At 46.6% G+C, this 27,616-nt stretch overlaps 1 protein-coding gene across 4 annotated transcripts in view; it reads left to right on the forward strand.

Annotated features, from left to right (window-relative positions):
• Window positions 1-27,616, forward strand: part of LOC144822253 (septin-4-like) — a 392,055-nt gene that overhangs the window by 96,477 nt on the left and 267,962 nt on the right. Inside the window, exon 1 of one of the 4 annotated variants that reach the window (XM_078679564.1) lies at window positions 25-282. The exons of the other annotated variants lie outside the window; for them this stretch is intronic. The gene's annotated coding sequence lies outside the window, so the exon portion shown is untranslated. Of the gene's footprint in view, window positions 1-24; window positions 283-27,616 lie in introns of those variants that run through there. 4 annotated transcript variants of the gene reach the window in all.

Genomic DNA, 27,616 nt, shown 5'->3' on the forward strand with positions numbered 1-27,616 from the left:
GAGCATCCCGGCGCTTTAGCGAAGAGAACTTTATGCAGAGTAACAACACAACAACTAAAAACTGAAGAGAAAAGAACCCAGGAACCCCTATGCAGAAAAGAGCCAAGTCTTTAATTCCTTCCTAAAAGCAAGAAGGTTACTTGCCCTTCGTAAGACCAGAGGTAGCTCATTCCAGCCCCGCGAGGCCAGATATCGGAAAGCCCGGCCTCCAGTTCTGGATCGCTTAATGACAGGCACAGCCACTTTGGCCAAAGAAGCAGATCGTAAAGCCCTGCTAGGCAGGTAAAAAGCGTGTGTGCTGCATAAATATTTTACACAGTGCCTCTAAGTTAAGCCTGACTGAGTTTGTGCCAAGCTAACAAAGAGTTAAGCAGAGGTTAACTTAGTTACTTTTGTGGATTACCCTGACAAGGATTTTGGTTGTTGCCTGAGTTTGGCTTCCAGCCCCCTCAATCAAAAACCTAGTTTCCTACTCCTGCACAACACAAGTCACAGTATCAGGCACATTTTGTGTCTTAGCAGCATGACTTGTAGAAGAAAGGGCAGCACGCGGAGAGTGGAAGACTCCAAGGCCCTCTATTAATGTTCTTTGCTGGCAGCCATGTGGATGGTGACACAAAGCACCCAGAGTTAACCCACTCCTTTAGCTGACACTGCTGATTTCATGCTGTAAATTGCGTGTTCTCCACATCTCCTTTAAGTACACTACATTTATCCACATGGTTAATAATCCAATTGAATATGGGCATAAGGAATCCTCGTAGAGAGGGTTCCCCCCACAGATATAGTTTGGCTGTCTCCACCTTAAAGATATGATAAAGTTACTGCGTGCAAGGTTTTTGGAATCAAAATTCTCAATGCATCCTGTTACAGCTGTCCTATGGATCCTGATTATAAGATAATTAGTCACGGGTGATATCCCTTCTTGATTGTCTGACTTGGCACATTTTAGATCCAGCAGCAGATTCCTTATTGTGTCATCCAAGCTTCTCCAGATTCCTCAGTAAAAATGTCAGAGGCTTCCCCCTCCTTACATTGTTGCAAAAAACTGGCAACAGTTTTCTCAAAAAATACTTCTGACATTTATGCGTCTTTCTCAATAGAGGCTCGCAATTGCATGGCCCACTGGGGTTGAAACCCCCAAGCCTGTGAGCGGGAGCTTATCGACATTTAAGCCAATCCAGTCAGCTAATTTCGACGCTTTTTTAATCAACTTTGTAATCTGGCTTCCCCTTCTACCCTGCTCCATCCCATGCCATTAGGAAGGCTGTGTCTGTTTTTAGGTCTTGCCTCTCAATGCGCATGCGCATTGAGCGGAGCGAGACTATAGGGGCTTAAACAAGAGTTTAACTAGACTGGCGATTTACTGGCGATTTGATGCAGTGCAAGTGCGAGTTTAGCTCAATGCGCAAGCGCAATGAGTTAAAATGCGCGTGCACAGCATCAAATCGCCAGTCTTCGCCATCTGTTCCCCAGCTTGGTGCCGCCAGCACCTTCCCGCTCCACCCCCTGCTGCATCAAAGGCTTTGCGCTCTGCCTCAGCCCAGCCATTCTCCTCCCTTAATTGCCCCCTGCTGCATCAAAGGCTTTTTCACGGCGTGCTTTTGTAAATGCCTATATTATTTTATCTTCAACACCAACACGTTCATTAATATAGCCGGCCGTGCTTTTGGAAATGCCTATATTATTTTATCTTCAACACCAACACGTTCATTAATATAGCCGGCCGTGCTTTTGTAATTGTCTATATTATTTTATCTTCAACACCAAAACGTTCATTAATATATCATATTTTGTGGTGCCTCAGGTTTCTTTAATGTACATCACTCCCACTCGGAGATCGGGCATAATACCATTACTTCGCTTACTGTGTTTTTTTTTTCATAACCCATATGCTTCCTCTTAGCCCTGAATTTCCTACTCCCGCACTTGAGTGTGTAGACACATGAAGCGCTATACCAATAAAACCTGTTTTTATTTACTTTGGCGCATGTAGCACTAAACCACTCTATATGTTCCCACGCTGAGCAAGACGTGGAAAATGCATAATGTCGAAGAGATTTATCTGTCAGTGCTGTGCGGTTGGTCCCCTTTCCGAGATTTGCATGCAATGATAATATTCAAAGCTGTCAATATTTGAAAAATGTTTACGAGGCTGAGTGTGGTTCCCCTTCATTGTCCCCCGTACTCTCCCCTTACTCCTCACAAGTGCCCTACAACATTTTGGGGATTATTTTCCCAGGTACTGCAAAGGTACTACTCTATCCTGCACGCAACCAAGGGCAACTAGAAAACTTCCTAACAAGTGCGTGCTTCAATGTGCGGTATTAAATATGCAGCTTTAACGCTACTTGAATTCTTAACGGCTAATTGCGTTCTCTGACATTCCAGTGATATATATATATTCGAGCACAAGGGGCCAAGTTAGGAGGAAAAGCGGAAGAAGTGAAAGTTACAAAAACGCCTCTTTTGTGGTTACCATTACGCTTCTGTTCATGAGGTTTATTGTGAAAGTTGTTACCTAAATTGCAGAATCCTGTGCTTCTGGGTTGTAATTGGGATGCACTTTGCATTGACTTCAGGGCTCGTCACACGTTCCCAGCTTGCTCCATTTCACTGTGTTGCGCCCCTTCCCCCCACGCATTCCCAGCCCTTTGATGCTTCCACCGCACTCCAATTGCTACCCTCTCCCGTGGCATTTGTAATCCTCCCCCCTGCGTTGCCCCCTCACACTCACACTGTGCTTGCGTCTTTGTTTGACTAATACACCCCAATGCTTGTTGTAGTCACTGTGTAAATTGTACTGCCTCACACTGAGCATACTACTGCAAAGCACTCGGCTGCTCAGCAAAAATGTGCCTGTCAAACTTAGCTTTATCCTAAATGTTTATTTACAGTGTACTACCTGCATGGTAAATTTTCTAATTCAAGACTGAAGTGTATTCCGGAATATCATTTGTTTGACCTAATTTCTCTGCCTACACCCAGTTACGTTGTATTCACAACTTCTACAGTGTAATGTTGCATGGCGGAATCCCCTTAATTCACAGTTCCTGACCCCAAATAAAATGTAGCCTGTAAGGTTCCCCATTTACATGAGGAGGGCTTCCATTTATTTGCTTGTTTTTTATTATGCATCAAGCTCCTAAACCAAAACGTGGCTTCCTGGTATTTCATGGTGCTGGAGTCGATAACATGGTTCTCACTCTCTCCTCCTCTATCCCTCTCCCTGCTCTCCTCTCTCTCTCTCTCTCCCTCTCTCACTCCACTCCCTCTCCTCTCCCTCCTTCCCTCTTGTTCTCCCTCTCTCTCCCTCCCCTCACTCTCTCTCTCCCACTCTCCCTTTCCCTCACTTCCCTGTCACTCTCTCCTCTCTCCTCTCTCACCCTCTCCCTCTCTCTCTGCTCTCTCCTCTCTCCTCTCTCCCCCTCCTCTCTCCCTCTCTTTACCTCCCCCTGCTCTCCTTTTTCTCCCTCTCACCATCTCCCCCTCTGCCTGATCTCCTCTCTCTCTCCCTCCCCTCTCTCTCCCCTCCGTCCTTCGCTCTCGTCCTCCCCCTCTCTTCTTTCTCTCCCTCTACCCTCTCTCCCTTACCCTCTCTCCCTTTCCCTCACTTCCCTCTCCCTCTCTCCCTTTCCCTCTCTTCCCTCTCCTCTCTCCCCGTCTCCGTCTCTCTCCTCTCTCCCCCTCTCTCTCTCCTCTCTCTCTCCCTCTCTTTCTCCTCTCTCCCCCTCTCTCTCCTCTCTCCCTCTCTTTACCCTCTCCCTCCTCTCCTTTTTCTCCCTCTCCCCATCTCTCACTCAGCACCACCACAGCATCACTCAGCACCACCACAGCATCACTCAGCAACACCACAGCATCACTCAGCACCACCCCAGCATCACTCAGCACCAATCACCATCACCCCAGCATCATTCAGCATCACTCAGCACCACCACAGCACCACTCGGCATCACCACATCATCACTCAGCGCTACCCCAGCATCACTCAGCACCACCACATTATCACTCAGCACCACCACATTATCACTCAGCGCCACCCCAGCATCACTCAGCGCTACCACAGCATCACTCAGCGCAACCACAGCATCACTGGTTCAAATATGTTCTTTCAATGTTTCAAGCTGTTTTCAAGTTTTCACGCTTTATTACAAATCACAAAAAGAAGTTAATATTTCACTTCTGTTCTTGGATTTTCGTCACAATAAAAAACACTGAACATAATCTTCACAAAAGTTATTTAGGAAAATGTAAACTATTGCCATTACAAATTAAATAAATTATTTAAGTATTAATTATTTAAAAAAAATTAAAAGCATTGTTATTTGTAATATCAATACATCTAAGTCACGTAAATACAAAACATGTTGCATTACAAATGCTATAGGTGTCATATAACTATTGGCATTGTAAATGACAAAGCTATTCATTTTGCTATTTTCAAGACCAACACATAAAAAAAATTGTCATTTACAAAACCAATAGCTCCAACTTTTCTAATGCGAGACCTATTGCATTTCCAATGCTTGTTTTTCCTGTTCCTAAGAGACCTTCCTAATCTGTGCATCCTCACAGCAGTGGTCCCCAATTCTTTAAAACATGTGGTGGTTAAACCACTCCTGAAGAAACTATCATTAGACCCGGCATCTTTGCAAAATTACCAGCCAATTTCTCTTTTCCCTTTACCATCTATGATTTTGGAGAGACATATCAATCGTTAACTCTCAAACTACCTTGAAGAGAAATAACCTTGACTCCTTTCAGTCGTGTTTCTGCCATCGCCACAGCACTGAGTTAGCCCTACTCGCAGATGTTGCAGTATTAAAAGGTACCCTGGATCGGGAAGGCCCAGCTGCTATCTTCCCGCTGGATTTGAGTGACATCTTTGACACTGTGTCCAATATCTTTCCCTTAGACAGACTCCTGGACTGCTAAATTAACAGTAGGGCGTGCAATTGGTTTGCCTCATTCTTACAAGAACGATGCTCCCAAGAGTATGAGAAGCCTTTCTACTCCAAGACTCTTCCTCTGGGTTTGCTATATCCCACAGGGATCCTATTCCAGCCCAGTGCTTAATAATATCTATGTCTGCCCTTTAACCAACATTGTGCAATCTTTTGACTTTACCTGGTCTCTTATGCTGATGATACTATTCTGGTTATCTCATTATCTTCATACCAGGGTAATAATTCTGGGCAGCTGAGGAGTTGTCTCTTATCCGTGGCTGTCTGGATGAGTGGCAGCTGTCTTAAGCTGAAGGGGGGATGATGGAAGTTATAATGGTGGGCAACATTCTATAGTTCTGGACTTCAGCCTGGTGGCCAGACACTCTTAGCCCATTTCTTTAGCCAAAGCCGACAATAAAATACTTTGCGATCTAGTTTGACGATAATTTATCTTTTGAACCTCACATCAGGAATCTATCAGTCTGTTGATTCAGCCTTTTTAGGACCTTGAGGAGGGTTTTATGGACTCTGCACATATGTACCTAGAAAACAGTGGCACAGGCAATGAGTACCTCCTATCTGGACTATGGAAACATTCTTTATCTAGGTGACACGCAGGCCTTTGTTGAAACGATTGCAAATCATGCAGAATGAGGCTGCTCACTTTTTATTATGGATGCCCAGACCCAATCAGTTTCCACCCATCAGGCTGATCGCCATAGGCTCCGTGTCAGAAAGCGTATTCGTTCAAAGCTCTTTTCTTTGCCTTTTGCTCTCTAACACAGTTTCTGCATACTTGAGACATCTGATCAAACCTTACATTGCCACTAGATCAATGAGTTCCTCCAAATGCAAACTGGCCTGGATACCCAGGGTTGTCAAAGTGAGGCAGGGTGGACTCTTCTTATGTTTTCTGATCTCAAAGTTCCAGTGCTTAATTTGAGCCGGTGGTTTCCTGTACTCTGCACCAGCACTTAATTCTTAGCACTGGCACTTGTGACAGTGGGCCAGATGGTGGCGCTGTCTTCTAAATTTTGGTATGAGCACAACAACAGCTGTTTATTCGTTTAATATGCATTACCAATCACTGATACAAGACACCCAAGCCATTCTTGCAACTTTGGGTGCCTTGAATAGTATGAATTGTCACACTTGTAATGATTAGTAATGGTGTTGGTACTGTAATTGGCAGCACTGGCACTAGATGGTGCAAGCTGCCATGTCCTCCTGACGAGGGCCCTAACACTCATTGTTTTACAAATGAACCACTGCAAAGCTCTTTAATTCTCTCTTTTTAGTTGCCACTTTCCCCCAGTGCAACTTCTTTTAGAAAATAACTGAAGACTTTGTTATTCTAACCATCCTAGACATGGCTGCCTTCACAATTTTTACCTGGTTTTGCGACGTTTTGCCTATAGCGCTGGGAAGTCCGTTCTGGGCAGCCATGTCTGCTAAAAATCAGATCTAATAAAATTAAAAATCTCATTGTTCTTGGCAACTCTGCTGTTCCTCAGCTTCAGTAACACTTTGAGTAGCACAGTCAGTCCTCTGCTACATTATATACAATGTTATTCCAAGGTTGTCATCTTTATTAGCTTCGATGTTGCAGAGTTCTCAAAGTTCCTTGGTAACCATGCTTCATTTAGACCCTGATGTCACGCCCTCAGCCATGTTGAGGGCCAGCCAACTTGTCTAGGCATGTGGCAAGACTGTCTCAACTAATAATCAAGATAGAGCCTATGCGATACACAATAGGCAAACTATACAAAAGTAAACTATACAACACATTTATGTGGCATTATTATCTGGCCATTATCCACCATAGATCCCATGACCCCATAGAGCATGACGTTCTTCGTAGATAGGTGTGGCTTTAAAAATACGTAGCCATGCACACCATGGGATCTGATTTAAAAGAGGCCATGTTGGTTTAGAAAATGCATTGGGTTAATAAGATAGAAAACTAAACACATTCAATAGACACTATTTAAAATAATATTCACCAATGATACATCATTGTGGTTTGTGTAGAAGCACTGGGACATCTTCGCATTACTAGTATAATGACTGCCTCCCAGCATAAAATAGTTTGTGTAAACATGGCTCTCTAAAGAACACAACACTACACGTTATTATACATGGTCCTCTTTTTTATTCTGCAGATCCCAGCTGTGTATTTAAACTTGTACTTCAGTATCAGCTTTCTTCTGTGTTCAAATAATCTCTTTCTAACACAAAACATCCCTACACAACAATCTTATACTTTACAAATCTAGTGTGTACTTATGTCATCTCTAGGAAGTAATTTACATTACTTGTGCCATAGTTGCAAGGGGACTTCAAACCCCACAATACACTTTTTTTTAAACTTTATTTATTGAGATTTTAAAATTGTGATACAGGTGCATTTTTACAGGCATCAGTCTTGGCAAAGCATATACAATACCATGTCAGTAACATAGACGAGTACATGAGGGTTGAACTCTCCATAGAAATTTCCATTATATCAAGTTATCTCATCGGTTTCTGTGTCCTCGTCAACCTGTGAGACCACCCAGTGTTCCAGTTCTGTATGCAGTTCATCATTATACCATCGACATACCAGCAATGAACCTTCAATAATACACAAGCGTATAGCCGTACTTCTTTTTCAGTGTTCCTACATTATTTCAACATTTATATCATGAGACTGTATGATCTGTAACCCACAGCGCTAGGATCTTAGTTGACTACAACTCTGCAGCGGTACTCACATCTTCCTGAACTTCAGTATCCGATGCAGTAGAGTGATCTACAAGATAGCTCCTCAGGGGGTCCCATATATCCTTTGGTCTATTTTGCATTGGTTGTGTTTCGGCATATATCTTATTCTGGTCTTAGCAGTAAATAATATCAGTCAACTAATCCTTAAATTTAGGGGCTCTCCCCCTCCCCCAGCGACATGCAACCCTACGCTTCGCAAGTAATAAGGCAATGTCAACAAATTTCCTAGTGGGTTTAGGTATCTTCGGCGTGTATCCTAACAACATAATGAGGGGGTCTCTATCTAGTACCCCGCCTACCATTCCTTGCAGAGCTGTATGAACTTATGTCCAGTAGTCATATACCCCTCGTCATTCCCATGCCAGGTGCAGAAAACCGGCACCCTCTGCCCTGCACTTGTCACATCTGTCATTGTCTGTCAACTGGAATCTAAGTTTTTTGACTGGTGTATAATATATCCTTTGCAGGAATTTAAAGTGTATAATCTTGAGTCTGCAGCTAGAGGAGATATTAGCTGTGATACCACAACAATAGGCCCATTGCTGATCATCGATTTCAATGCCTATGTCATCACTCCATTGTCTGCGTGCTTTACACTGTATGCTCGCGCACTGCTTCCTGATGGTCCTATATATGTGGGAGACCATATGGCTCCCCTCTGTAGACGTCAGTATAATATGTAGCAGCGGATGTATGACGTTAGAACGCATGCATTGACAACGCATACCTTTACAACGCGTTCGTAACAACGAAAGTTGTTACCACGCATTGCGCTGGGGGGCGCAAAATTGATTAATTTAATTTACTATTCCAACACCAGTCCCCGTGGATAGTAGGGAAGGTGTTGGGATAGTAAATTAAATCATTTACTATCCTTGAGCGCCCCCCAGCGCAATGCGTGGTAACAACTTTCGTTGTTACGCCCGCGTTGTAAAGGTATTCCGTGGTAATGCTTGCGTTCTAAACGCTGCATACCGTAGCAGCATCACTGTATCTGGCTCAGCAGGAAATTGTGGGAGTATACTCTTCAATCCCTGTCGTAATCTGCCATAATAGAATAGTTCGAGAGGTGTGGGTTGATTTCCCTGAAATAGCTGGTCCCTACTTTTAAACTGGCCATTCAGGAATAGATCCCCCCATTTATCAATGCCAAGTCGCTGACACATTTTTTGAAACCCACCTTCTTGCAGCAGTGTCAGTTGGGGATGATAAGCAAGAGGCAGGCCTGGCGCATATAACAAAGGGAAGCGCAGTATATTAAGGATCCGCCGCCAGGCGTCCACCGTACAGGTCACCGTAGTAAACAGCGTCTCTATAGCTTTAACAGGGCTATGTATTATTCCTTTCAAGGGTAGGGGCCTCGCTATCCAATCTTCTGCAGCCAGCTGCGGCATGTAAGGAGTCGGTGCAAACCAGTGATATGCGTATTGTGCCTGCGCACTTAGATAATATACAACAAAATCCGGAACATCAAATCCTCCATTTGCGTATGGCTGTGTTATGATAGACCATGCCAGCCGTGGCTGCTTGCCTCCCCAGAACAACCTCAGCAATTCCGATCGCAGTGTTCTAAAAAAATAGGCGCCCGGGTAGTATGGAATATTTTGAAAAAGGTATAAAAACCTAGGCAGGATAACCATTTTTATAAGCGAAGCTCTACCCGCCATGGATAGTGGTAGTGACATCCAACGTGTGACATCGTAGGTTAATTTTGTGATCGCAGTGCCATAATTCAACCTTATCGTTTCTTCCTTTACTATGGCCACCTGTATACCTAAATAGCGGAGATCCGAGCTGCACCAGTCCAGTGGGTAGTCCCGCTGAAAGCGGGACACCACTGTGGTGCGAGGGAAAAACTGTGATTTCTTCCAATTAATTTGTACACCCGACAGGCGCCCGAATACTATAAATTCGCGCAGCAGGGGATTGAGGTTAGAGTGAGGATCGGTAACATACAGTGTCAAATCGTCCGCATATAGGGACACATCGATTTGCCGTTGGAAGCATTTAAATGCGCTTTGCTTGTGTAGTTGTCTAATACGACATGCTAAGGGCTCAATCGTAATTGCGAAAAGCACAGGGGAAAGCGGGCACCCCTGCCTGGTGCCTCTGGTGATACATATTGGATCGGATAGCCCACCATTGATAAGCACTCTTGCCGTAGGCTTTGGTAGAGCAATTTGATCCAGGCAATAAATAATTTAGGGAACCCCATCCTGTTCAGGACGGTAAATATGTAATCCCATTCCACTGAATCAAATGCTTTCGTAGCATCCAAGAACACAGCAGCCACCGGAAACTCCGGCGCTATGGTGCGAATCATAGAGAAAAGGGTACGCAAATTATGATTGGTGGATCTGCCAGGAACAAAACCAGCCTGGTCTGGGAGCACTATCATGGTCATTAGGAGGGACAGTCGAGACGGCAGTATTTTTGCTAAAATGTTTGCATCACAATTGATGAGGGACAGTGGGCGGTACGAATCGCACTCTGCGGGATCTTTCCCCGGTTTTAAAAGGGAAGTAATCACCACCTCCCGCATTGAACGTGGCAGCATCCCTACTTCTAGCGCATCTTCAAAAACCTCCTTCAGCACTGAGGCCATTATGTCTATATAACATTTGTAAAATTCGACCGGAAGGCCATCCAGCCCAGGGGCCTTACCATTTTTTAATGACATTATATCATCCCGTACTTCTTCTAGCTCCAATGGGGCACTGAGAAATTGTCTGTGTGTGTCGCTTAACCAGCATAACGCCACATCGTCTAGGAAGTCGTCAAACCTCACCTCCCCTACTTGTTGCGTAGTATAAAAGCTGCAGTAATGTGACTTGAATTGATGTAAAATCCCCTTAGTATCTAGACATTTCCTACCCTCTGGTGTAAGTATCTCGAGTATGTGCGTGCTATATCGAGGATTTTGTGTAAGTTCTGCAAGCGCTCGCCCTGGCCTCTCTCCCTCGCAGTATAGTCTAGCGCTCCAATGCTTACCCCCTGAATTTAACCTCTCTAGCTGCTTCATCTTCATATTGCGTGAGTTTGTCCCGAAATTCTTTATGGAACTGCCCCACCCCTTCCCGTGTCATCTTTGCCTCTAGCTCTTTCAGTTCCTGCTCAAGTTTCGTTATAGTACCTTGAATGTCCCTCAGCACCCCACAGCTTTTGGAGATGCAGTATCCCCTGACCGATACTTTAAAAGCTTCCCAAATCGTTTCAACGTCATCCACCGATCCCTTATTCCTAGGAAAAAACGCTGCAATCTCACCCAATTCCAATTTAAAGACCTCGTCCAGCAATGCTGTAGACTGAAGGCGCCACGAGGGTTTCGTCTTGTCATACCCGGTATACGAATTTGGACCAGTACTGGACAATGATCCGAATATGTACTTGGCAAGTGTACAACCCTGCCCAGGTCCACACTCAGTCCACGAGATAACAGGCAATAATCAAGTCGGGCCCATGTGTTAGAATATGTGGTGAAATGTGTCCCTTCTCTAAGTGCAGCGTGAGCTAGCCTCCAGCTATCAATTAACCCCCCTTCTTCCATTATGCCTTTCAACACATCCCTGGCACGTTTATTGTAGTGGGCACAACCATCCGATCTGTCCATTCCCGGGACCATAGCTACATTGAACTCACCCCCCCATATAACATGCATGGAACCTATGTTGACCACCTTGCCCCATAATTGTGTAAAAAAATCAGGCGTGTCTACGTTAGGGGCATAACAGTTCACTATCGTGACTGTACCAGTGCCAAGCCTGCCCCATATTAAGACAAATCGTCCCTCCGAGTCCAGTATGTCACCAAGCATCTCAAAGGGCACCGATTTGTTGATTAAAATAGCAGCGCCTCTGGCATATGCAGAATATGAAGAGAAACGTCTGACTGCCGCCCATTTGCTAGCAAATGTGTAATTAGCATGTGGACTTATATGTGTTTCTTGCAATTTGTATTCGATGCCTGTCCAAGTACGCCAGCACATTTCTACCTTTCCTGGCATCGTTCAGGCCTCTTACATTCCAAGATAATACAGATATCTTCGACATCAACCCATCAGCTGCCATCATGATGTATAGTGTCACAACATATCAGCAGGATATAGTTAAACATTGCTTCCGTTGCCAGAACATGTACCTGTCTAGTTAATAGTACCTGCACCTGATTCAATCTCATGTAATAACGACCCCCTGTCATCCCCGCCCCCTTCCACTTAAATCTGGGAGCGAGGCCATGTCTTCTTACCAAAGTCAAATCATCCAATCCCCAAACTTCCCTCCCTCCCCCCCTCTTCCCGACAGAAAACAGTAGTATCCAGTGGCAAACAATCAACACATTGCGTTGCACTAGTACAATCCCACAACCCCCCTTCCTTCCTCCCTCCACCCACTGAAGCAGCCCCAACTTGCCAGTATCTCCTTCCAACCCCCTCCCCAAATGCCCACCAACAACTTGCCTGTCAGCATGCTGACAGTATCGAACATAGGGGAACACCCATTGGGGGACAACTCTAGGTGGTCACACGTCCACTCTCCCCTCCCGCCGTGCCCTCCGACCTATACGACTTCTGGGCTAGGGCTAAGGAGGGGCAGTGGGGCCTGGAATACATTACCACCGGAACTCTCGATACCAGTCGGCTGAGTTATCATCAAGAGTCCCCAGTCTCGGTATCCCACGTGGGATAGCAACAGTTATCACCAAAGCCTAATAGGTCCATAGATAGTCCTCAGTGTAGGCATCTCAGGATTCCTCATCCGGCTCGTGTGGATTGTCTTGGTTTGCAGATCTCCGTCCAGTCGGTCTTCGTTGCTCTTTCTTCAGTGTTCGTAGGTAATCTTCCACCTGCTGCGGCTTAGTGAAGAAGCGCTGCTTCCCCTGGTGTGTCACCCGGAGCCGGGCCGGGTATAACAAGGCGTAGTCTATTTGCGCTTCGCGTAGTTTCTTTTTTACTTCAATAAACTTGCGTCTTTCCTCTTGGACCATCGGGGTGAAGTCCGGGTTTATGGAAAAGGACACACCCTCGTAGGAAAGGGTTCGTTTAATGCGTGCTATTCGTAGGGCCACGTCTCGATCCCGATAATTCAGGAGGTGAGCGATTATGGGTCGAGGTGGAGTTCCAGGCTTGGGCTGTGGTCCAAGAGACCGGTGTGCACGTTCCACTATGAACTGTGTGGAGAAGGGGTCAGTCCCGATGGTTGCTAGTAGCAGCTTTTCTATATAGTCCTCCATGCGTCCTGTGTTGGTGGACTCCGGAACACCTGTGACGCGTATATTATTGCGCCTGCTACGGGCTTCCAAATCCTCGTTTTTCGCAGCGATGGCCCGCAGTAAGTTGTCCATTCTTGTAAGCTGCGCTGTGTGTCCCGCCGTGATGTCATCGTTCACGGAAATGCGCCGCTCCATCTCCCCTATTCTTTCTTCGTGCTGGTCCATTTTGTGCACGATGGCATCCATTCATCCATTCTCGTCGACATCTTGTCCACTTTATCCACTACCGTGGCAAATCCTTGCCGTATCTCTTGCAGGATATGTTGGACATTGATCTCGTTGGTTGCTGACCCACCTGCCACCTGATCCATCCCGTTCGGCGCTCCACTCTCCGTGGCGGAATTCAACACTTTTTTTGCAGCGTCAAAGGTGAGTTTTGACTGACGGGAGTCCGGCTTCCCCATCCTTGCCCAAATCTGGTCGCTCCTACCTCCTGTCTTTCCCAAGGTGACAGCTGTCCACAATGTCTTCCGAATCACCTTCTGGGGGATTTGCCTCCCTCGAGTGGCCCACAAGCTGGAAGCCTCAGTCGCCTCCGCACTTGACCCGCGTTGAGGCTCAACAGGTAGTTGTGGCTGTAGGTCCGTTTATTTCAGCACATCAGTCCTCGGCGATTAGGCTGCATATCACTCAGAGCCCCAAGTAGCAAGTTCATATATATCCTGGGATGTGGGCCTGCCGAAGGGGGTTGCACTTTTGTAATGTCCACCTCACCAATTATAGCTTTTGTGGCGATCTGTTATAGATTGGAAACCAGAGGCATCAGGAGCGGATTCGGGGCACATCAGGCAACACTTACTGTCCCCACGCAAATGCCACCAAATCAGTGTGCAGCGCAACACTTCCGCTATGGTTGGGCCTGCTGTGCGCTCCGCTAATCTGTCCCGCCGATGGTGCACCGCCAGGGGGTCCTCCGCCGCCCTGTCCTTATGATCGGTAAGGGCCGCCGCCCGTCCCTCCAAGGACTCGTATGTGAAGTCTCCGGCCGCCGCCCGAGCACCCACTGCGTCAGGCCGCTATTATGCCCGCTCCGCGATCATATGCAGCATAGGTACGGCCGAGGGCCCATCCGCTCACCAGCTCGCCACTGTCACTCCCTCCGTGCCTCACCACTATTTTGTCTAGTGGCGAGTTCCCACCGGTCGAGGGAGTGCTCCGGCGGCGATCGCTCGCGCGTGGTCGCTACAATCCTTCACAGACGCACGGCTGTCTCCCGGTGTCGCGGCCTGCTCTTCACGTGTGCAGCCGCGGCCTGTCCTAGTCGCGGCCGCCGTCTACTGCTCACCCCGCCAGACCAGTGATCCACCCGGGGAAAGTTTCAGGGCCTCGTAACTTCTGTTTCAAACGGCCAATCAGCGCCAAAACTTCACCGAGGTTGGGGAGGAGTATAATTTATCTCTCAGTGTTTTTTCAGCCAGAGTGTGAGCCGGTTTTTCAGGATAAATGTCGGATATCGATCCAGGCTACAGGAGCCTCACCCAAGGGCGGCCATTCTGTTGTGCGCCCTCTAGCGCCCCTCAAACCCCACAATACACTTGCCCTTCTGCGAGATCATGCACTACATAGTGGGTGGGGACCCGCGGGCTCAGGATGCTTGACTGTGCCACAGTTGCAGGAGGACTTCAAACCCCACAATGCACTAGCCATTCTGCGAGATCATGCACTACATAGCGCGTAGGGACCCGCGGGCTCAGGAAGCTTGACTCTGCCACAGTTGCAGGAGGACTTCAACCCCCACAATATACCTTCCCTTCTGTGAGCCCAGGAAGAGGGTCTGGACGCGGAGACCCACAGGCGCGCACCTAGGCAAAGACCAGACCAAGAGTGGGCTCACCTGCACCTCTCAGAGCCAGGAGGAGCCTGGGACCCCTCTCCTTGATTCTCTGCTTTTGAAGGTATTTTCAATTTTTCACTTGCCGAGGATTTCTCTAGTAAATTAAATGGGGAATAAGAATACCATTGGAACCCTATCAATCCCCCACCCCCTTGAAGTGCCCCTCTCTTGATAGGATGCTGGAAAGGCTTATGGGAGTTATAAGCACAGAAATTACCCTTATAGAAGGAAGGCTCTCGTTGAGTTCGGGCACTGGTGTGCCCCCTGCTGTTGATATTTCATCTACGGCTCCTTTGCTAAGGCTCCTGATGACGCTTCAGATTTGGGTGCCTCGCATACGATAAATGCAGTCGCTTGGGTTTCCCACAGTCCCATGGCACCTGTCAAAAATAAAAGGGCAAAGCAGGGCGTTCGGTCAAATCTGTCCGAGGCCAACTCTCAAAAGTGTAATTTTGCATCCCTTGCCTCGACAAACCCATCAACTTCCACTATGGCGAAGTTCTTGGGCGATCCAATACAAACTGCCTTTAGTGCTGGGAGCTTCATGGACGATTGTATCATCAAAAGCACTGTGCTCTTACAGGCCAAATTTTCTCCTTCGATTCACCGCTTAGAAGCCATTGAGTCACTGCCTGCGTCCTTCTTGTTACAGCGGCCCCCACACCCAAGAGTTACCAAGGAGGCACACGTAGCCCCTGATTCCACTCCTGAGTATCAGCCAAATCCCCCGGTGTGAAGACTTTGGAGGTGCCTCTGGTGTCTGGGTTTATTCCATGCTATGGGTCTTCGCAGACCTTCTCAAGACACTAACTACCCATCTCAAAGGGGTGGTTCCATCAGCAAGACCTGGTATGTCTGGACACGAGGCCAGGAGGAACACACTCTATTCTAGTCAGACATTTATCAATCTACCTCCCAAAGCTTGTCCCTATGTGCCGGTTCTCAGCGGGGTCCCTTCGTTACTGAAGATTCAGGGGGAGCTCCATAGGGATCTATGCAATAAGGTGTTGGACTGGTTAGCTCGCCATAGGGGCTTTCCATTTTGATTTGTGGATGACATTTTGTTAACCTGCTGGGTTGGATGGATTGGTTTGGCCCTAAAAGAAACCCACGGAGACTGTCTCATCATTAAGTTCAGATCACCACATTTGGTACAATGTTTATTGTTTGGGTTCATGTGCAACGGTGTTGTCGGAAGTTCAATTACTGTAGATCCACTTGGCTTTTTCTACAAACCCCGCCCCTATCCTGTCATTCCAAAATCAGCAGGCTTCCAAGCCTTGTGAAAGAGGTCCTCCGAATACATCTATTGTGACTTTAACTCCACACTTGTCCGGATCATCTACTATACTCTCTCGTTTCAACCAAGGACTATTTAAGTGTGCCCGTAGCAAATCGATTTTTATCGACAATTGACTGACCTTCACAAATCCATGAGCCTCTATCTTTGGATTACCTTAAGGGGTGCAGTGCTCCGATGAAGGGATGTAGTTCAGTGAGCATGCATGCTAACTGTTTTCTCTATTGAGCTGGAATGTCGCAAGTCCTGAGGACAAGGGGCCATATGTATCAAGCCTTTTGTGATTCGCAAAGGCCGAAATTCGCTGAATTTCGGCCTTTGCGACTCGCAAACGGCCGTTTTGCATGTTTTGGAATGTATGAAACATTCCCAAAATAAGGAATTACAAAGGTGTGCGATTCCTTATTTTTCCATAGCATTTAGGGAATCGCAATTTTGCGATTCCTTAAATGCTATGTATGTAGCATTTTAGGCTTGCGAATTGTGGTTAAGAATTCGCAAATTACCACCAACTTGTAGTTGATGGTAACTTGCGAATTCTTCCAAAAATGCACAAATTGGCATTTTCAAAGGTGGCATGTGATGCACACACATGCCCATAGGGCATGTATGTGTGCCATATGCACACACATGTTCTTTTCAGGGGTGCAGCAGGGTGTCTTTGAGACACCCCTGCACCCTTGCAATAATTCTCAAATTGCGATTAGCAAATTGCGAATTCGCAATTTGAGAATTATTTTACATTCATTCCTATGGGCCTCCTGGCCCATAGGAATGCATTGGAAATTATTCCTTAATTGCGAATTCGCTAAATGTGAATTTGCAAATAAGGAAGCCTAAGGAATCGCTAATAAAAAGCGAATTTTTTCATACATACCATTTTGCATTTCCTAAAGAGCGATTCCTTAAAATTCGCTATTTAGGAAATGCAAAATAGTTTGATGATGTATATGGCCCAAGATCTTTATCCCAGTCTGGCTCAGTTTTATTGATACATTTGACATCATTGTTTTGCAGGAAACCTTGGCTACTACTCCTACCTCATGTTTTGACTTTGCTTGTTATTCTTGCCCTGCACTACCCTCTCTGCATGACAAAGCTAGGGGTGGTCTCTCCATTTGGTTACAACTGAATCTATAAGTATAAGTGTCGACAATTGCTACGGGCAGTCCCACCTTTCAAGCCTTGCTTATCAAAGATAGTCTGAGTTCCTTTTATTTTTATTTGGTTAATTTTCATATCAATGATTTTACTAATTCTGTTTGTACTCATTTTAAGGAGCTGTTTCGTTTTCTAACTGGTCTGTAGCCCAAAGGGCCATGGGTTAAAACCCATCTGAAGTATCTTCTCTGTGGGGATTTTCAGGCCAAATTAGCGTTTAATTCGGAGGAGCTGAGGATTGAGGGCTATGCAACCAACGAGGGCCATCGTGACAATAGAGGGAGAGAGATGAGCAACTATCTAGCTGCAAACAACCTTGTTGACATGGTCCACCTTTCCCACAGCGAGAGCCCCACCTTACCCTCCTTTAGGGGGTGTGGATGGGCATTTGTTATTGACTATATATTCATCATAAGGGATTGCCTCCTGTGGTTCTCACAGGGTTCGATTATTGAAACTCAGTGGGGGAATCATAATGCACTCATTGTAGCAGGGCATTTTCCTGTGCGTGAGTTTAATCCCCCGCAGTATCCATAGAGATGACCCATGTGGGGAAGTGCTTTTAGCTCGTTATAATCATCTATGTGTTTGTATTAAGAACTATTTGTTGAAACCAACTCGGCCAGGTCAGGAGTGTCCGCGTTGGTTTGACAGGCACTGTTTTGCTGCTAATATTCGTTTGAGGAAGGCGCTCTCTGCAAACCCCAAAGATCCTAGCGAGCTTGCGAGGCTAGGGTGTCCTACAAAAGCACCCTGAAGCACAGAAAGGAAACTTTGACCAAGAGGGATTGAGAACACCTGGAAATGGCAGCCAGGAGGAACAATAGTAAAGTGTTTTGGGATACTGTCAATAAGCTCCGACAGAGGCATGCTCCGACAAACCCGCTCCTGACCTGTGATATAACTGACTTGGAATGGGATAAACATTTTGGCTCTATTTACCAAGCAACGAAGATAAGTTTTGCAAGAACCTACTTCGGGTCCGACTGGGTAATCCTCCAGACTTCTTTACTAGACGTGGAGGATGCTATCAGGCAAAGCCCTGGCGGTAAAGCCTGTGGGCCAGATGGGGTACCCATGGACCTTTTTAAGTGTGACAACGACCTATAGGGCCCCATGCTTACCAATTAATTTAACAACTCACTGTGTAACTTTTTTCCATGCTCCTGGGCGCATTCAACCGTAGTACCAATTTCCAACAAAGGAAATTGAAAATTGCCTAAATGCTATTGGCCAGTCTCCCTTAAATGTAAATGTCAAGGTATTTGTAGAGCGCACTGCCACCAAGCAGTTTCCTGGCGCTATTACTCATACCGCTGTGGAACCCTTCCTGGCTTTTCCTTTGAAGTGTCCACTCCTGGGCACCCCCAGGGTGAAGCCAGGCATCCCAGCACTGTTGGGGCCAGTGTGGAGGTTGAGCAAGCTATTGCCCAGAGTTGCAGGATGGGGCCCATGATTAGAATAGGCACCGAGGTAAGAATTGTCAGGTCCAAGGAAATTGAGCCCAAGACCCGCCGAGGCGGGAATTGAACCCTGGTCCCGGGCCAGAACTCTGCATCAGGGTCTGCCACTCTAACCATTGAGCCACACTCCTCCACGATAGTACGATACGATACCTTAATGATAGTACTGTACAGCTCCTGGGAAGGGGAGTCCACAATCATTTGAGATCTTAGGCAAACCAAAATAACATTCTGTTTCTCCACCAATATGGCTTTCGTCCGGGGGTAGGCCAGCCAAAATGCAATGCAGCGCGCGCAACGAAATTCGTTTTATTTATTAAATTGTTTACTTACCTCCAATTATCCATATGCCGGTTTTTAGCACCCTCCACCCTGCCCCTCCCCCGCCCCGCCTCTCTGCCCCACCGCAACTCCCTCCACGGGCCGCGGCTGGTCTAGGCACAGTGGAACAGTGCCGGAATCTGTATCTTATCATGGGCAGGTTTTACCATTGCCAGGCACTGTCCACTGTACCTGGCCTTTATGGATCTATCGACTGTGAACAGAACAAAGCTTTGGCTGATATTGTTGGATTTGGGGGTTGAAGTCACGTTGATGAATTTCCTGCATAATTTGCATGAGAATTTAGTGGCAAACGTGCGTTACTGCCCAGCAGGAGAAACTTCTGACACCTTTCCTTGAGACAGTGGTGTGTGTCATGGGTGCATTCTGGCACATTTATTGTTTATCCTCTATTTTAACAAACTGAGTGCCCGTTTGGCAGCTGCCACTGGTGATGTCCAGAAAATCCCCATTATGCCCATCACAGCATTACTATATGCTGATGACGCTGTCTTAATGGCCAGGACCCTGAGAGCTTTGCACATATTAGAAGAGCCTTTTTCCTTTATGAGCGGTTTAGATTTAACAACTAACTTTGGCAAGTCCTATATTCTGGTGTGCGGCACATTGTGTCCATTGTGGCCAATTAGTGGCCATTCCCAGTGTGAGCAACTTCAGCCATCTTGGTGTTATTTTTGACTCAGCAGGTTCCTGGAGTCACAGGTTAGCACCTCTCCTTTGAATTTAAGTAGGGCAGCTAGAGCTAAATGTAATCTTCCCCAGACCGCAGGCAGGGGGACTATTTCCCCCTATTCCAAAATATATAATATGCAGTGCGTTCCTGCGGCTCTGAATGGCCAGGGGATTGGAGGTCTCATAATACCTCCCTTTATTGGTAGAAGAGAATCAGATTTGCAGGCGTCTTTTCAGTCTTCCTGCCCCCCCCCCTCCCCCAGCTCTCAAATGTATTTTACATTCAGAGCTAAACCTGCCCTTTATTACTGCTAAAGCAGAGCTGGACCCACTAATGCTTTGGGCTGGTGTGCTGTCTAATTCTGAGGCAAGTTTTACCCGAGAGGTCATTGTAGGCTGTCTTACTCTAGACCGGGGCCTTTCTATCCCCTGTTTGAAATATGTTCCAAGTCTTTATTGAATTTATTCTGTCAGATTTGTTTTACGCAGCGGCCACTTTGACCAAGTTCGAAAGAAGCTGGTGAAGTCCGTTTTACAGATGTTTGTCTTGCCCAAAGACTGGGTGTGGTATCTAGCACAGGTTCCATCTGTGATGATTTCATGTTTTTAGCATCCGTAGAGCCGGTGTTTACCTATCCTTGGAATTTCCAAAGTTGCAGAGATTGCCTCTCCTCCGTTTCAGGGCAGGCACAGTGTGGCGACTCTTGTGTTTTCCAGATGCCCCCACCCATTGGGGGGATAGCTTGCTTCCCTGATAATGCAATGGGCTGTATGAACAATCTCTGCTGCATTTTATAGATTTTTGCTAATTTTATAGATATTTTTTGCACTTCCTCAAGCCTATCATTAAATCCCTTGTGTTCCAGAAGTGTAACAATGCTTTATTTTATTTACATCTTTTAGTAAATCTTGATGTATGTCACAGTATGTGCTCGTTCCTTAGAATGTCAGTAAGTAGTAGCAAATCTATGGACGGCTGAATTAGGGGCAAAGGCCCTGCTCCAGTCCTAATCTCCCTGTTAGTGATAGTAACGTGAATGAGGTGAAACCCTCGCGTGTTTAATCCACGAACAGGACACTCAGCAGGTCAGAGGTGAGAGGTCACCTTCTGCAAAGTGCCAGGAGCTGCACTACATTCCACATGCACAACTCTTACATCCATTGACCTAGATGTGTGTTGAATCTGCAGACTATGGAAATATGCGTCTTATGCTGCCAGCAGGGACCGCCTATCACTATACTGACACCAGTCCAGCCCTGGCCATGCTGTGCCCTCTCTCTGGAGCCCTTCCGCCGGTCGGACTCTGCAGGTGCTGTAGTAATCTCCCCTGTCTGTCTCATGACCTAGGTCAGGATGGAAAAGGGGGCTTCGCCAAGTCCCGCCTACAATGGACCAGGATTGTTGGTAACATGGATTCTATGCTGCTGAGTTTTGTGAGGAGCATAAACGCAGCCTTAAACATCCTCAAACAGTGCTGAGTGTGGAGGCTGGAGCTGTAATCATCACACCCACAGGCACCTCTGCCCTTCTTCCAAAGAGGCGGTTTCAGCATCTCTCAGCAGGTCTATAGCACCCGATGGGGCAATACCATCACATTGCAGCAGCTGCTGACCAGAAGTGAACATGTTTTCGCCCCCTCAGCAGTTCCCTCTCTCCCTTCACTGCAGAATAAAGCTAGCAGCTTGTGGTCATCCATATGTCGGGTTTTCAATTGACTGGTTTCTGCACAAGCAACAATAATAAGTGCTTTCCACTTCAATAATGGACCTGTTTCTCTCTGCTGTGCCCCCATCCTAGGCCTCGCTCCACCGCGCCAGCACACGGGCTGTCCCTGTTTACAGGCGCGTCCTGCTGTCTCTGGTAGGGTGCCTTTGCCGTGGCTGGGCTGTTGTCGACCCCCTCTTTCCCAAACCATACACCCAGTGTCTGGCCTCTCCTCTCCTGTATGTCCTCTTGGCAGCCAGCATGCCACCCATCGGGCGTGTTTCATCCTTCCAGCCCCTTTCTCCAGACATCTGGGGTTACCAGTAATCCGCGCCTCAGAGTCTGCAGTCTTTATGGGAAGAAAGTGTTTATAGATAATCTGGCTGCAATGAACAGTGGGTGGCAAAAGTCTATTACCCGTGTAAAACTTTAGGATTATGAAATATATTCTGCCTGAGCTCAGCTGCGGTGCCAACGAGAAGCAGTTCAGCAGACCGGGCTTCTTCAGCTGTGCCCTTACAGAACTACCTGTGAAGTTTGCAAGATTGCCAACTGTCACATACATACCTTTGAATATATACGTGTTCCCTCTATGTAAGGCGGTGAGTAAAAGTAAGGTCATGCTTCGGTCACATGCTGATGACACACATTTTTATGTCAGAAAGACTTCAGGCACAGCTGGGTCTGTATAATTTCATTTAAATCTGTCAGCCGTCCAAGGATGGATGGCAGTCAGCTTGTATAGAACACTCATCTCGGGTTTAAAGGGGCAGACACTTCAGAGTTTGTCCAAGGTCAGAAGCGTTGGCATCATTCCTGATTCGGATCTGACCTGGACTCCTCTGATAGGCGCTACAGTCAAAGAACTACTTTTTCTTCTCAGGGAATTGTGCTACTTTTGACCCGAGCAATGAATAAAACAGAGGAGGCTGGCTGCTGACACTGCAGTGAACTCGCACTTCTGCCACACTTTATATGCCTGCACCTACATTGCTTTTCATTGTTATGCCTTTTTGTAATACGTTTCTTCTATCTTTTGAAGTAACTGGGTTGGGGTCATGTAAGTTTTTCTTAACTGAATTGTTGATTGCCTGGTTTCTGCACATGACCCACATGCATTTTTCCTGAGGTATTCATGTGGAAAAGTCAGCCCATAACGCACCTGATGCCCAGGCTGCTGGCGCAGGACGCCTCTTAGTTCCCATCTTGAACAATTACCAAATAAAGAGACGGGCGCTGGAAGCAGGAAAACAAGAATAGAGTTTTATTTCTCATGAGGAGAGCCTGTCATTTCGGGTACCCGCATGGTGTCTACAGGGTGTGCTCTCTCCTCCCTACCCCACACACACACACACTGAGGCTTCGTCTTTTATACACATGTTTATGATGCACAAACATTCCTTATTACAATAGAGACGCTTAGAAGTAGGAAAAGGCATGCTTGGAATCCCAGCTTCAGGCCTATTCCCATACCAGTCGCTCAAATGTCATCCTCCCCTCCTGACTGTAACAAGAGATTGTGATCTTTCAGCCGGACATTCCTACCGGACACAAGGGCAGGAGGGGATGATCAGGTCAAAGGTTGGGCAGGCGATAAGATCGTGCACTTCGGCTGGTGTATCACGGTTTTGTTATGCTGGGCAGGGAAAAGGGGGATGTACATCCACGAGGCTTGGTCTTAGGACTTGGGACCGGGTCGAGAGGCCAAGTGCAGCCGGGGGGGGGGTTGTCAGCTGAGGGGAAGGGTGTTCTTGGGAGGAAATGGGGGGGTGTGGGTCAAGCAGGAGTGCTACTTCTAGAGCAGGGTCACGCAGAGGGAGAGGGTCTTATGGCCGATGCATGAGCAATGCGCGCGGGGAGGGGTGCCGGGGGTTTAACAAACGGGCAGAGAGGCCATGGTGCCTAAAATGGCTGTCGTGTATGTGTGTGCATGGGTCTATGCTGGCGGGATAACACAGTCAGTGTTTAGCGATATCCGTTCTGTTTACTACAAGGGGTACAGTGAACACAAATGAACGCCGCTTATGTACATATACATTGCCATTTTCAACAGTCGCCGCTTTTTTTACATAAGCTAGTTCAGTTCTAAACAGTCGATATGATTGGCGGAATGCGGTACATATGATTTTACATTTGTTGGGTTATTCATACAAGTCTAGAGATCGGCATAATACTTAGTCGGAGTCAATCAAGAAAAATGTTCCGAAACATTATAGAATCAAGTTCAGACTTTCTCTCCGGTGACATCAACATACAGTAAAAGTACTCTGATACCTTCGGGTCTTATCAGTGCTATAAGAGACTTTTGGACGACTAAATACATGAGTGACCGATGAAACATTTTTGAAAGCAATACAAAATGGTTGAGGGAGGAATTCAGTTCGATACAAGCAATTAGTCAAGGGGGTGAGTAGAAAGTTCAGGAAAAAAGGGGGGGGTCTTCGTCACAATGTCTTTTTAACAGAGTCCGTCTTCTTTCGTTGGCGCTGTTGAGCACCGGCGGTGGAGCTATAGGTCCAGCTCGGATTCATCCTTACGCGTTGCAGGGTGCGATCAGTCCTCTGCTGTTAGATCACAGTCCTGTTTCCTAACTGATCTTCTTAGGGGTGCCTCATGCTGGGCACCTGCGTGTCTTTCTTCTTTCGTGGCAAAACCTTATTCTATAGTCAAAAGTTATGCGAAAAGGGTGATGTTGTTGAATAATCAAGGGAAGAGAGGGCGGAGTGGGATCAGATCTTTGAACACACCAAGGGACCAAAGGAGCAAAGGATGACGAGCAGGCAGGCCCATCAGTCGGGCTCAAAAGGGACGGGGACTTCAGGCACGAGTGGGTCAGCAAATCAAGGGCTTCAAGGCAGCCCTTTATTCCTTAATCTGCCGAGTTTGAGAGTGGTGCCTCGTCCCGCGTCTCGTTGCTCTGTGGCTCCACCTTTGGCTGAGGTCACACGTGCTCCATGATCTGTGGCCAGGCTGTGCGTCACGTCCAGCTCCTCTCCCCCGGTGATTGTATCTTTGAATGGGTACAAAACAAGTTTTAGAAAAACTGGCAGGAGAAGACATTTATACATCTCAATTCCGTCCCCAATCCTAAGTAGGTGGGGGATAGGTTCATCGGTCACAGTCAGAAGTCATCACTTATGGAGTATGTAGGAGGGCATTTCCATTGAATTCGTAAGCCTATTTGGCGTTCATTCGTGACGTACGTGGAGAGAAATTGGACTCCTATCGACAGTGTATTATAATCAAAACTCAAAATCGAGTCCTTAGGTAGAGACTCGCCCTTTTTCTTTTTAACCCAAGTACTGACAATCTTACATTTCCCTTCGGGGTCGGCTAACTCTTGCAAGCAGGGGGTTATCATCATCAGAGGGGGGCAGATGTTAAACATGCTTTTCTTGGGGAGCGACGGTTAATCGAGGTCATCAATTACGTTTCGGGGATAGCTGCTATGGAGCTGGGGTTAATCGGGAGAAGCGAGGACGCTTTGGACAGGGAGTTGGGGTCAATCGGGAGAAGCGAGGACGCTTTGGACAGGGAGTTGGGGTCAATCGGGAGAAGTGAGGACGCTTTGGACATCCGCACTTAAGTGCAGAGGGGTGAGGCAATTTGGGCATTGGGGATTGCATTTCTAACGAACTGAAAAACAGAAGACCATTGACATTATAGTCCCCCTATAAAAAGGCTAGATTAGGGGACATCAGTCGTCTTACCTGTCCTTTCCTTCATTACCAACTCGGGTTCTATCGTTTTGCAGAAAGGAGAGGTAGTAATATGGCAAGTTACAATCGTTTTAGTTTCTGTCAATTTTGCCGAACACCTTTGTGTTCGAAGAGACCCAATTAGGTTTGTGCCGGGGGCACAACGTTATCATACAAGAGAGGAGGGAACAAGGGGACCCTCAGAGAGAGAGAGAGAGAGAGAGAGAGAGAGAGAGAGAGAGAGAGAGAGAAAGAGAGAGAGATAGTCCGCACTCTAAATGGACCATTCGGTACACGTATGACATGGAGAGAGAGAGAGAGAGAAACGTGTACAATAATGGGCCATTCAGTGCGCACACAACACAGAACAGCAGGGGTTAAGTAATACAGAAACACAGGCAGAGGGATGCCGTAGATCCATACATTACGTACACACAAACTCAGGCGAGGGAGACAGTACATGTATTATATACAAAAATCCAAGACAAGACATATAACAGTTATTGGCCATAATGATCTCTTCCTGTATGCTGCGCATCCTTAGCATCCTAAGCTCTTTTTACCTTTTTCTTCTCTTTTATCGTCGGCTGCCTTTACTGGTGGTTTTGGTTGTACACACTTACGCCTTTGGCAATTGGTCAAGAACTAACCTGGTCGGGCTAATGGGTTTCCAGGCTGAGGCAACAGTGGGTGTCAGATGTGAGAACAATGGGGCAGCTTTGACTCTTATGTCTATGAGGGTGCGAAAGGAGGTAGGAGATTTTAAACACTGGCAACATTCCTAGTCCTCCAAGCGGAGGGTACTTGGGTAAACCTCACCTCAGAATATTCTTTAAACTTTCCCTATTTAGTTAATTGTAGGATGCTTATTCATTAGTGCACGTCATTTTTGGTTGTATTATTCGGGGTGCCAAGCGAAGTCATATTTTGTAGTTTCCGCTTCAGGCTATCCTCCCAAGCGCTAAGTTCAGGGAGAGAAATAGCCACCGTTCGCTTGTCGTGTGTATGTATCACAATCGAACCCCTTTTTCCCATTTTTTTTTTTTTTTTGTCCGCTATTTCACCATTTTCTTTTTCGTACCTTAGTCGATGTTCCGATGTGACCTGCAGAAAGAGGGAAAAAGAAGGGGAGCAGGGGCAGCATTTTTAAAAACACATCAGCGCGCATAAACTCGAAAAGGCTTTTACTTACTACATACTCGAGCTATCTCCACTGGACGCAGTCCCTGCCAATTTGGCGTTTAAGCCCAGGTGGACCATTAAGGGTGGGAGGGATGATTATCGGAAGCCTGTGGGTAGCATAGGTCGCCCAAGCGTGGTATTACGGATCGTGCGCAGGGGGGGGGCAGAACAAAAGGGCAGTCGGTGCAACGTGGGGGGGGCGAGCTCGTGCTCTCCTTTGGGGAAAAGTGATAACCTACAGCCGTACGGTGTCGCTGTCGTTCGTGCGGGGGGGTCAGGTGGCACTCCTTCGGGGCGACTTAGGGGCATTTTTAAAACAACTTCCCTGACACAGGTAGCATATAAAGTATAGGCTGAATACCAGGATCTTTAGCAGTTGTTTTAGGCTTGTACAAAAATGAGGGAACACATACAACAAAAACCTGGACCATTCATATTTGTAATATTTCTGCGTACTTTACTTTTTAACCCTTAACTAGTCGAGCTGAGCCATTTCACCTGTAATCTAGTTATATCGGAAATAGTGGTCATTTATTCGAAACTTACCAATTTACACGTGACAACTACGTACTCTTTTCCCAAAAATCTTTAATAAAAATGTCGGTGCATAAATACGGGCCTACAACCCAGTGGGCCGGCCAGAATTGTACATGTGGGGATACTTATTAGTGGAAAACCTAATGGAGTCGGTGGTCGTTGATTTCATAATAAAAGTGCGACAAGTGCAATAAAATCATATCGGAATTTCAGTGTGAGCGGGTATCATAAGTGTTGAAATTCGAACTTTCAATAATCATGTTGCGCCACAACTCAACAACAATTCATTGTCCGAATGTTCAATCAGTAACTATCTCACTTCAATTCATTGTCCAAACACATAATCAGTACCCATCCCATATCAATTCATTGTGTTTAAAAACTGCATACATATTTCATGACACCAAGGCTGAGCAATCGGGGTACAACAAGGAGTTGAAAGTTTCATTTGTACCAGCGCCATTTTGGGAGCAGCCAGGCAGATCCAGGCAAAGTCAAAATCTCCACCAACTCGTGGTTGGCCCAGAGCCTCTTTCGCCAGTCCAAAAGTTCCGTTAAAAGGGTAACAGAAAGGATCGGCAGTATGAACCATCAGTCAAAAGGGGGAGGGAGGCAACAGTTGTTTCCTACCGGGTCATACTGGGTTTTCACCGGAACTGATCCGAACTGTAGTCTGCAGGATTTTAGTCATTCAAACTGAGGCTGGCGTCAGCATGGGAGCGCCGACGTCTCGCGGCCACATCTT

The sequence above is a fragment of the Lissotriton helveticus genome, chromosome 3_1 (genome assembly GCF_964261635.1).
Source record: "Lissotriton helveticus chromosome 3_1, aLisHel1.1, whole genome shotgun sequence".
NCBI lineage: Eukaryota > Metazoa > Chordata > Amphibia > Caudata > Salamandridae > Lissotriton > Lissotriton helveticus.